The sequence below is a fragment of the Puccinia triticina genome, chromosome 17A, assembly GCF_026914185.1.
Source record: "Puccinia triticina chromosome 17A, complete sequence".
Taxonomy (NCBI): domain Eukaryota; kingdom Fungi; phylum Basidiomycota; class Pucciniomycetes; order Pucciniales; family Pucciniaceae; genus Puccinia; species Puccinia triticina.
In genome coordinates, this window is record NC_070574.1 from 4,310,687 (window position 1) to 4,323,441 (window position 12,755).

A 12,755-nucleotide genomic window follows, 5' to 3' on the forward strand; every position below is an offset into this window, starting at 1 on the left:
GAGAGCTCCTTTTATAGACAAAAGGGGAGCCCCTGAGGGGCTTGTGGGTTAGGGTTTCAGCTAATCTAGACAACAGGGTGAGGGATTTTAGCTGGTGGGAGTAGATACAAATGATGTCATAGCCCCTCAGGGGCGCATGAATGGTGTCAGAATATACAACAGAACATTCTAACGCATGCATGAGGTGACAGTAGACTGCATGAGCTGTCATACAGGGGGAATTAGTGTATACACAAAGTCTGAGGCTGCAGAAACAGTGTAAATGATGTCATACTATGTATATAAAGGAGTGTATGTAGTTAATATGTAATGAGTGTAGCCTGACAGGGAGATGTATGTTTGTATCCTGTGATATGTATAAGTGTACTACTGTGAAACTTGGGTTGAGGCAGGTGACAGCTGGGTTACTGGGGCTGGCCGTGTGATAGGTGTCCATGAGATGTAACTTCCACGCTAGAGGGGGTCCAGGGGTGCTTCCAGTGGTGACTAGGGGTGAAATTGGCCGTAGAATCCATTTCTGGGGTCCATTTGATGGTATCTTGAGGCCTAGTATGAGTAATTATGTGGCATAGAAAAAACTTTTTATTTTTCCACTTTTCCGTCTACCACACCGTTTTTGACAAGCTTCACAGCTTCGAACCCAGTTCTTGACCTTCTTCTTCAGGCTGGGCCACCAAAACCGAGTTACTAATCGCTGATAAGTTTCTTCTATTCCACAATGCCCCAATTCTTCATGAACCTGTTGTAGCAGTTCTTCTTGATAAGTGTCCTTAGAGATTACTATCTGTGGAGAGGGTGAGTGTTTCCGCATAAGTTGTCCATCACTACTGAAGAATTTAGCTGAGTTCCGCCGTAATTTTGCAAATTCCACTTTGTCCATTCCATCAGGAGGTTCCAGGGTTTCCAGGTAATGTCGAAGGTTCCGCCAATATCCTGGAGACTCCCATTCCTTGAGCTCTAGAACTGTTGATTGAGTACAAATCCTAAATGTGTAACAGGGTTTGATCAGGGGTTCCTCCTCGTCAAAGTCATCCTGGTCCTTGTAGAATTCCTCGTTGTCGCTAGAAATAGGGCGTCTTGAAAGCCCATCCGGTAATGTGAAAGTTTTCCCCGGTTTATGAACTATGTCGTAGGAAAATAGCTGAATAAATGACACCCATCGAGTCATAGGTGCATTGGGTAATGATGGAGAGTTTAGCATCTGAATTAATGACTTGGCGTCCACTTGGAGTTCAAAGTGTTGGCCCCAAAGGTAGATCTGTAACTTTTTCAAAACCCTAGCTACTCCGCACAACTCCAACTTAGGCTGAGAGTACCGTGATTCCACTGGTGAAAATACTATTGATTTGTAAAGTATAGGTTGATCCAATCCAGTTTCGAGTTCCTGTTGCATCAACACCGCACCCGCCGCTATGAAGCTTGAGTCAACCGCCAGTTTAATCAATCCTGCGTCCGCTGAGTAGTCAATGCTTTTGAGAACAATATCTTTGCCAATTATTTCCTTGAGTTGCTTGAAAGCTTGATCGCATTTGTCCGTCCAAATCCACTTAATGTCCTTCCTGGTGAGCTGTTGTAAAGGTGCTGCCTTTTCAGACAGATTTTCAATGAATATTTGTACGTAAGTGATTATTCCTAGAAATCCGCGAAGTTCCGTAACATTTGAAGGTGTGGGCCAGGTTAATATCTTGTTTTTCTTTTGTGTAGAAACTTGTTGTCCAATCTGAGAAACCACGTGTCCAACAATGTCCAGAGCAGGGACGCAACAAGAAAACTTTTTCCCTGAAACTGTGAGTCCTGCTTCTTTTACCCTGAATAATATCCGTTCCAATGTTTGTGCGTATTCCCAAATAAATCGTCTAATCCCCGGATTTTCCTTCAAAGTTTGTCCATCATAGGTTGTTCGTGGTCCTTTGATGCCGCCGTCGTCGATGAACACACCCACATGTTCTGGAATCTCATCTTGCAAGATCCACATCATCTCAGCCTGATATACCGCTACTGAATTGATTGCACCTTGAGGAAGTTGAGTAAGCTGGAATCGTCCTAATGGAGTGTCAAAAGTTGTGAGGGGTCTTGATTCTTCCGCTAATTCCCTTTCATCGTATCCTCCCATAATATCACCAAGTCCATAGCAAGCTCTTCCAGCAAAAGATTCAATAAACTCCTCTGTTGCAGGGGGCAGGCCAGCATCCTTGATTGTAAACTTGTTCATTTCCTGTAGATCATGTACAATTCTGAGTTTTCCGTTGTGTTTGGCAACACAAAACACTGGACTGGAGTAGCTTGATGTTGATGGTTTGTAAAGGCCGGTCCTAACTCGTTCCCGTACTAGTTCAGTGTATTCTTCTTTAATTGCCGCCGGAATGGGAATTGGTTTCTTCTGCCATGGAGTGTGTTCTACCACTGGTATGACATAAGGTAAGCCATAAGAGTGTTTCAACAATCCACGTTCCGCCGGACAGAATGCGAGAGAGTTTTGTCGAATGGTAATGAGATGTTTAAACAGCTTGAGTTCCTCTGGCCAGAGCCATCCTTCAGGTCCAAAGTTGATGACTTTCAGGCGCTCTTCAGTGATTTTTGCTGTAGGTTGGAATTCTGGTGGATTAGGTGTTAAAGGTGTTTTGTAAGGATCCCGTGATAAAGCTGGTCGTTGAAGAGGTGGGTTGATTGATTGTGGCATGGCTTGATTGATAGGTCGAACTTTCTTTGCCACTGGTTTGTATTTCGTCATACACCACATGTTTTCCTCCTTCCAATTCCTACAGAGATCTTTCTGTGCTGAAGCGCCTAGCCTGGTGGCTAACAAACTGTTTATTCACAAATCTTCATCCAGGGTTGGTGGTTTTGCCCCAACCTGAGGTACAGGTTTTTTTTTTTCTGATTTCTTCCGCAGACGTAAACACATGTTTTTGACCCAGCCCAACTTCTTTGAAATTTTAGTTCGAATCTTGACCGAGTCCGTGTCGTCCGAAAAGCGTGACTGATTTGAATGTTGTGTCATGTAAGCAGTTGTTTGCGCAGTCTGTGTGGGGCTTGGTCCTAAATGTTTTAACTGATTCCATCCTCGTCCTTGTCCAACTTTAGCTATTGGTACCGTAATCCTTCTTCCAATATCCCCTTGAAAGGATAGAAATTCGCCAGTCCCTGGATAGTCCAAAGTGCAATCGTAGTCGAAAAGGAAAGGCCGTCCGAGTATACATTCCTGAGCTTGTGGTGAAACAAAGAGGTGTACCGGTCCCGAGAATTGTCCAATTCCAATGGTGCAGTTTTCCACTACTCCTTTGATATCACATCTTTCTCCGCCAATGCCTCTCATTGGGATCTCCACCTTCACTACTTCTAGGTCCAGATCAATAGCTGCCTGGCTTGGAATTACATTGACCATCGATCCAGAATCCACCATGAACGGTACTTTGTGTCCGGAGATTTGAGTGTCGATAAATCCTAACGCGCAGCTATAGTAACAGTTGTATTCCGAATCTTCTTCCTCCTTGTTAAGTAACATCGAAGCTGAAACCTTGGGTTCTGATTTGTTGCCATTCACGTATGACATTGTAGAAGTTTTGTATCCAGGGATTCGAGCTTGGAGTTTGTTGATTACTTCTTGAGCGTAAGTTGGAGAGATTGCCGGAAGTTGAGAAAAGGTAGTTGGTATCTTCAAGTTGTCCAGTTCCATCACTAGAGCTGTTTCTGCTGACTTTTCCTTCTTTGATGGTGTTGATTGCCTGTTAGGTTCCAAGATTTGGCCGGGAGTCTTCCTAGTTGCTGGAACTTCTCGAATAACTTCTTCTGGTCCGACTTCCTGATCCACGCCCATTGCCAAATCATCCGCTTGTGCCGGAGGTTTTCGTCGTCCACGAAGCGCTTCTGCTCTAGTTGTCGCAACATTGGATTCAAATTTTACTTTTTCAAAGTTAGCTGATCCAAGCCTTGGAGGTTCCCAGTTGATTTTGTGCATTGAAGAGGTACAGTCGGATTCTTGCTGAGGTCTTTCACTGTTGATTGAAAACACTGCTGGATTATCGGTTCTGAATGCTGCCGTTACTTTTGCTTTAGGTTTTGCGGAGTCCGCAGCCACTACCACACGAATAGGTCTTGATTTGTCCGCTGGGATCTTCTCTCCACTGGGAAGACAAAAGTCACGTCCGTCACGCTTAACCAAGCCTTCTCTTTCGTCCTTCTGAGCTTCATAACAAGAAAATGCTGAATGTCCTTCTTGATGACAATAGGTACAAGGTCGGGGTTTGTATAGTCGTCCACTTGGCCTTTCATTTCCACGAGAGTATTCCGCCTTTGGTGGGTTCACTAACTTGCCAGTTAAAGCATCGATTGCTTTTGCCAGACTGTCGACTTGCTTCTGCAGCACCTCCGGGGGATTCTCTTCAACCATCTTTTCCCGTTTCTTGCTGTCGCCTTTCTTCTTGTCTAACTTCTTTTGCATCGCTCGATTAGCTTCACTGAAACCGCTTCCTACAAATGTTTCGTCTGCTGCAGCTCAGACTTCATCCTCAGCAACATCCATCAAGTCTTCTAGGTGAGGCGTCTTAGGATAAACATCTTTGCCGTAAGGAATCAGGTCCTGTTTGACCATCTCGTGTTTGATTGATTTCTGTAATTCTTTTGAAAAAGCCATAAAAAACAGGTGAGTAATGTCTTGTTGGTCTCTAATGTGCTCATTAGCAACCAAATACTTTGTTATTAATAAAAATTTTGATTTGTAGTTCTTGTATTCTTTGAATCCTTTAGGTCCACCAGCCTTTGCCTGTTCTTCCACGAAGTTTTGCAGGTCCCGGATGGTGAATCGAATTTTTGCATGGGTGTCACCCCATATTTCCTTCATGCTACGCCTAAGCATGTTCCAGTCCCGTTGTTCGTATCCGTCCATCAATTCCAGTTCTTGCTTCAAGTCTTCAGGTCCAACAAAGCTGCAAATCTGCCGAACCATGTCATATCCTTCTGCTCCATAAACTTCCGCGGCCAGTTCAAATCGGTCCAGAAATTCCTTGAAGTTTTCGCCATTGTATAATAAGTTTGCCGCTTTGATAATTATCACTTTTCTTTTAGGTTCCGTCCTGGTTGGGTTGTTTACTTTGGGTTCTTGAGGTAAGCCGTAGGTTCCAGGAGGGTGAGTCTGAGTGTTTTCTTGAGTAGTTCTATTGTTGGCCAGCCGTCCACGATAGGTCCTTGTTCAAGTGTGAGACATGGGTGGTGGAGGTAGCGGATCAACATTCATTCTAGTGTTCTGACTGTTTTGAGTTCCATTGAATAGTCCGAGTGGATTTGGATTGTTTGTTGGTAGGACATTTTCCAAGTCTTCATTCTGTGGAAAAGCCATGTCTGAGTTTTAACTGATTTCTGATTCTTTATGTTAGATGAGTCGTTCAATATTTGCTAGTAGTTGTCCTAAGGGGTTTGATCTCTGGGTTTCTTCCAGGGCGAGTTGGGGGGGTTATACTATACTAAACTAATAATAATACTAAAAAAAACTAAATAGTATGATACGTTGTTCAAATATTCAGATGCGTAGAGGTTTATCACAACTAAAATCTGTCCGCAGTGAGTCTATGCCGGCTACCACCTGGTAGTTAAAATATATATCCTAAACGCTCACAACAAATATGTCAGTTCTAATTGGTCCTCGTCTCCTGACCTTATAAATGATTTTTCAAGTATTTAACTAATTAATCCGGAGTTCTACTAGGAATATGTTAAGGACTGATCGTTATAATGATATTGGAAAGTGTCTTGACATAGATATGTTTCTTCACTTTAATGTAACAGGTAAGTTTTCCTGCCACCAAACCAATTTAGATTCACTAAGAGTACTTATAAAATTTGCAACAGTGGTTAGAGTTATGTTAAGCCACGTGTTCAAAATAGAAATCCTCTATCACGTTGGGGACTCCCTTGTAAAGCTCAAAAGCGTTCCTGAGAACCTTTTGCTGAGTGCGGAAAGGGATGAATGAGGTTACCTCTGCCTTTCCTGGGTCACTAGACACTAAAACAAGCCCCCCAATCTACAATTGGAAGGTTTATGTAGTGATAGTGGAGGTGTATCAAAAGATAGCCTACTTTGAGCAGGTGGCTTAAGGGTTATGGTAATGTAGCTGATGTGTAAGTGTTGTAATGAGGTTGTAATTTGTATGTAAGGGTGTAAAACCACAATATAGAGTGGGGCTAATACTGTAGAGTGAGCAAGTATTGTACTGTTATGAGGTAAGCTGAGTGCAAGTAGTTTGCTGAGAGAAAATTACAACTGGGGGGAGGAGAGCCTCCTTAAATAGAAAAGAGTGAGACATTTTAGCTCCAGGAGAACAAGAGAATGAGGGGTTTTAGCTGCCCTGAAAGCTACAATGAGGTATTTTGGCTGGTGGTTGACAGGTCACATGAGGTCATGATGTCATATGAGAGAATTTAGCTAGTGAGAAATAGGAGGTGAGGTATTTTAGCTGGCCTTGCCTGTCAACTGATGTCATCTGCAAGCTGCATGAGGGGTTTTTGCTATCTTGACACCCGCATGATGTCATCTGTCAACTGTCAGACTGCAGCCCATATTACACTAGTCTGCATGCACCTGCATAAGACTGCATAAGCCTGCATCAAGTATGCATAACACTGCATGACACTGCATGACATGTGCATAGCACAATGAAATGAGTGCAGCTGATGAGGTAAAGTATATGTAAAGGTTTAGACAAGCTGTCAGGGTGGTCCATGTAACGGATTACATGTCCTGGGTAAGTGTGGTTCATGTAACGGATTACATGACCTGAGTATGGTGTTTGTGTGTGTGAAACTGAATGATGGTGTCTTGAAGGGGTTGTAACTTGTGATCCAGAGGGGTGTAAGATGTGTTGTCCATGGTGTCCTGTGTAGTTTTGGCCGTAGAATCCAATGGTGTCGCCGTATTGGTTGATTTGAGAATGTACATATGAGAAAAAGGGAATTTTTGAAATGGGCTAGATGGGTAACCATAAAGCATACCACACCGATCATCAAGAGGTGGTGAGTCCCATCAATGAGCGGTCTGTACCGGTCATTTGGGGGAATCACACCTCTCAATGACCGGTGTGTAAGGTCATTGAGAGGAGTATTTCCCCCAATGACTTACACGGACCAGTCATCAAGAGGAGATGTGGATTATGTGGATCCACTCAAATTGAGATGATTTTTTGCACCCGTGGTGTACCGGTGATCAAGAGGTGTCAGCTGGCATCCAGTGGGGTGTGTACATAGCCTAGGGGATGGCCAGACAGGGTGTGTAGTATGTATACCCTGCTTGACTGGGGTTCAAGTATATGTACTCCAGCTCTGGCTGGAGTTCCCAGCTCTGCACTCCCCTTTTGGGGAGGAGAAATATCATGAATGGACTGGGGATATGCACTCCAATCCTATGGAGTGAGACTCACGGGCACTCATTACATTTGCCGGCCACTGGAGTTCTTCATGGTGCACTCGAAAGACTGAGTCCCCGGTTCTGCACTCTAGCCGACTTGGAGTATTCCACTCTGTACTCCAACAATTGTTGAAGTGCACACTCCATACACTCATTTTTGGAGTGCTTTTGGGTTTTTTTTGGAGTGCATTTAGGCTGACCAAAATAAAAATAAAAACATGCATCAGAGCAATCTACAGGGTATGGGTATACACAGAGGTAAAAAAATCAGGTCAAAACATTCATATATTTGGTCAACATCGTGGATTGAGTCCACCTGATCATGGTTGGGCTTAGTTTCAGTATAGGAATGGTGTATGTTCTACATGTAACTTCCACAATACATCTCATATAATTCCAGTAAGCATCCAGTTAGATTGCACCTGACATTAACCATTCTTTGAACCAAGATCAGACCAACATCAAACCAACTTCAAACCAGTATCTAACCAGCATTGGACCAAATGTCGGCATGAATTGTGCAAAGGCACTTGCAAACAGGTGCTGAGCAAACATCCGTGGTGGGAGGTGTTAGCATGGACAACAGCTATGTTAACAGTTAGCATAGATTCATTCGATATTCTACATTTTGGTGAGCAAAAGTGGTCACTGCGCTGTGGTGATCAATTCTGGAACTTGTGTCAAATTGTCCACGGAGCAATCAGCGCGGCGCAGGCGGTGCGAAAACAGTGCGGAAACGGTGCGGAAACAGAGCGGAACGGAGCGGAAACGGCGCGGAACGGAGCGGAGCGGAGCGCACAACTGAAGGCGGCGGCGCGCGGAGCTCGACGGCGGAACTGGACTCAGACTAAGCAGGCCAGCGCAGACTGGATAGCGGAGGTGGTGATTGGGGGAAGCCGTGGCAGCCAGAAGGGTGGCGTGTGGGATCCTGACATCATAGGCTAGACAGGGGCGTGGAAGCTAGAGAGAGAGGAGTTTGACGGCGGAGGCTACAGGAGTTGGCGTGATAGCGGAGCTTGGCAGATGATGTGCACATGTATAGCGCTTGGCGGATGACGAGTGTGCATTTGTGAATGGAGTTAGCGGATGGCGTGCGTGGGATGCAGGCGGAGGATATATTTTAGTTCTCTTCCTTTTTCTCTATAAAACCACAGTGGGGGAGAAAGGATTCATCATCATACTCCCCACAAACTCTCCTTTTTACGTTTTTTACTTTACTTTGCGGATTGTTGTGCTTCTTTTACTTTGCATACATTGCAGAGTGGAGTTTTTATGTTGTGGACTTGCTTTATGTGTTACGGTTGCGCTTTGCAGAGTTTTGTGCTGGCTTTACGGCTGTTGTCTTGCAATTGTTGCGGAGTTTTGTGGCGGAGTTATCTTCTTTATGCGGCGGAGCTTTATTTTACTGTTTACTTTTGCGGAGCTTTATTATTTTACGTGCTTTAATTTATTTATCCCACTCAGAGCCCTACAACACGGCGGAGCTGTGGAGTGGAGCTTCTCCAGATCACCCGACTTCACCTGGGAATCATCTTGGAGCGGCGGGGTCCTGACATTTCTACGCAGTGACCGCTTTTGTTCATCACACCGGGCCCCCCCGTTACTTTACTCGTAAGGGGGTCATTTCAGGCCTCGCGCGTAACGTAACAGGCCTCATTTTTGAGGCCCGTTATCGCGTTATCCACCGGATAACACAATAACAGACCATTTAAGGCTTTTTTTGCCTCATTTTTTGCCCGTTCTCAGGGGCTCCGCGCGCCCGCATAACGCAACACGCATAAAAAAACGGCTTAATGTGGTGCAATAACGTAATTGCACCGCCGTTACGCGTAACGCCTAGATAACGACAAAAACTCTGTTACGTTACCGTTAACTACGCGTTACGCGTAGCATAACTATCCTTTGTTGCCAACAGTATTCCATCCCCATCATCTCTCAAAAATCCTCCTCAAAGCCATTGCATTTGATGATCCTCATATCTCATTATACAGACCACCACAAGGGCAGCCTCAACAGCACATATCCCCTCAACACTCTACCTACTGCCTGGCACAGTAGGAGTTCCACAACACTACACATAAATAAATTTAGTGTGAGCATCTGTTAAAAAACAACTGCTAATGCTACGCTTTTGCTTTCTTTGTGCTTAATTTTTTTTCTCTTTGAGTAGTGTTAGTGTGAAATTATGGCCTCTAACAATAGCACCACCGTAGCATAGCATAAAAAACTAGCAGTACTCTACACTAGCGCTCATGTGGGCGTAGCTGGCCCACTGTTAATTTGACTGCTCATGCACCTTCCAGCAAGATTTATGCATGCAAAGTTGCTTCCAAAGGGGAGCTTCCCACCCAACCTAAACACTTTCTCAGGATAAGAGAAAAAGAGTTTGAACACGGTTTCATGACTTATTTTGAAATCCACCTAATGTGAACCCCCCTACTTCATTCAATGGGGGGGGGCTCACAATAGGTTTTTTTTTCTGAAAAAAGTTGTGAGCAACTTTTTTGAAAAAAATAAGCTGTCCACATTGGGGTGTTCCTTGGCAATCAGAACAGCTTCTACATTTTCCAAAAATTTCTTCATAACAGCCTTAAAATAGTTTTTATTTTATTTTTAAATTCTATTTTGAAACCCCCTAATAGCCTGGTTCACATTGGGGCATTCCAAGTCCCCAACTAAAATTGATCATGTTGCTGGTCAATAAAATTGAGAGCTTAAAACACCGCTTAAAAAGCCTTAAAATGGCCGTGGGAGTTCGAATTTCAGCAAGAACTGATGTCAAATGCAGTTGATTGTAATTAAACTTTTGCTGGTCGTGGCCCAACGTGAAACATGCCAATATTTATTGACATCCATAATTACCACCTCACAATATCCGGCCAGCTTTCATGGAGTCCTGAAATAATTTCCTCCGAGTTGTGCCGAATTCACCCCACCTTCCATTTCTACGTCCTATAAGGGCACTGCTCTTCCTCTAATTTGGCAACCGTGTTTCAATTCAGGCTCATCTGCTACCACAGAGAGCTGCTGCTACGTTCCATTTCAGCCTTCAATCTTCCCTCAAATCTGCGGCAAATCAGACACAATTTCAAGCAGCATCAAAACTTGGCAAGCATCAGACTTTGAACTCGTTTTTGCATCCTGCGCCTCGGCCAGTGACGCGATCAAGGCTGTCGTGAATTCGTGAGATCTGCAAACAAATGTAGGGGTACATACTCAAGTATTTTTCTATCATCTCACTCAGCTCCTGGTGGTACAAATATCCCATGTTCGTCGCCGCGGCAAGCGTTAAGGTCGAGTCCAAATGCAACGCGACATCACAGTCTCTGGACAGAACTCTATTGAACTTGACGTCTTAAACATACAGATGTGGGCACAGCCGGTACACTAACACTGCGCACAAAAATTCTGACGGCGAATGGGAATCGGAATTATGTAACACTTACCACCGTAGTGAAGGTGGGGAAAGTTTCGAGTGGCGGTCCTACAGGAAGACCTGACGGTCAGCCACGGCACAACGCTGGAAAAATTACATAGAAACCAGGTCCATCGATCCCCCTTGCAACCCCCTTCCTCCTTTCAAGCGCTGCATCCAATCTTAAAAGATTGAAACATGTGCTTGCTTCAGCATGCCATCACGATTACGGAAATCCATACATATCAATTCAATCGGCTTGTAATCAACTCATAATTGGATCCAGCCGCCATCAGGGTTGCTCATCTTCTTGTTTCTATTTTGACTGGTTGTAACCTCCCGTCGTCCTTGTGTTACATACCCAAACAATCTATGCATCGAGTGATCAGTTGCCATAACATTGTCCAGTTTTCTTCACACTTTTGCCGCCTGGCTTAATCCTGGGCTTTCTAGTATTCGAGACGACGTGGATCGGAAGATATATGTGCACAGAAAATTGGTAATTCTGGACTAGATCACTTTCTTACCAAATCCACCACCTTCTTTTCTGCTCACACTTGTAAATGGGTGCATGATGTTGTTTAAATTTGAATGAATGCCTGTACACTAAAGAATAAAAATATCCACTTGTAGACCTAGTCGGTTCTGCACTTGTGGGTATGAAAATTATGCAGTAGTTTGCGATTGTGCATAGGGTGCCAGCTTATCCATTCCCCTTGCCTGTGTTTTGGCGGGCAGGCAAAGGCTGGGGCGCGGAGCTCGCCCCGGCCCCAGGGAAAGAGATTGTGGACACTGGGAGAGGGTTTGTTGTTAAGCTAGTCTGAGTGACCCTAGACTGAGTTAAACGCTGAGCTATCCGCAGTGTAACACAGCGTCGGCCCTCATCCACCCCGAAAATTGTTGTTCCATGATAAGGTTAATCATATTAGGCTCTTCGGCAAAAGAGGAAGTGCGGAACGATTTGAAGTGATATCATAAGCATACACTCCAGAAACCCAAGCGGCAGCAGTATGTCTACATAACCATTCCACAGTACTTGAGTGAAACTGTAGATCTTTGAGCTCTCCTCAACTTATTCTTTCTTTCGTCAGAGCAAGAGCCAGATCTATACATGCATATATACCAGTCTCCTTTGTCTAGACCTTAGAGACTCTAGGCACAGAGTTGCGTTGGGCTGAGAACCCGGTTTCAAGAGTACTTTGATTCTTAAATCCTGATCGGTCTCTGCATGTGTGTTTTGTTATGTCTTGCCTGTGATTTATGCTATAGGTTTGTGCTGGATGAATGTATCATCTTAATTATCTTCCTAAATCATATCTACATATGTACAACAGGGAGAAAACTCAGCTAATTCATGTAGATCCCAGATTATGTGTTGCGCATCCACACTCCGATAAGGGACCTCACTCGTATGTATGTTGTATCATATCTATAATATTCAATGCCGGAGGGTTTCCCTGGAGCCTGACAGCTGTTTGCATCCAACAAAACGTGTCCTGTTAGTTGGTTTATCGAGGGTTAATAAAACTTCATCCTGACTTGGGCTCAAGGCTCCTCACCAACTGTTCTTATGCAGCAACGTGATGCATCTTCCTATGTGCCAAGTGGGGCCTCAGGTTTCCGTCAACGTCGTGACGCAGTGCTTGTGTGTGATATGCCTGATGATGGTGACGATGATGCAGATGATCTGTCCTCGGGATGTCAAGCTATGTCAAGTGATATCTCGGTGACAGGTTGTATTTATGGACTTATCGCTCGCAGTTTCCTCTCGTAATTGTGCATCGTGTGGATTGGTCAAAACTAGAAAACTATATTTGTTAGCCTTTTAGGGACTGCCAGAATTAAATTAGGCGCACGTATGGTTTAAGTTGTATTGAATTTTAAATGTCCATCATTCGCCATACTTTCGAGATGATCATCCCGATTCCCCTTCGAACTGGAAAC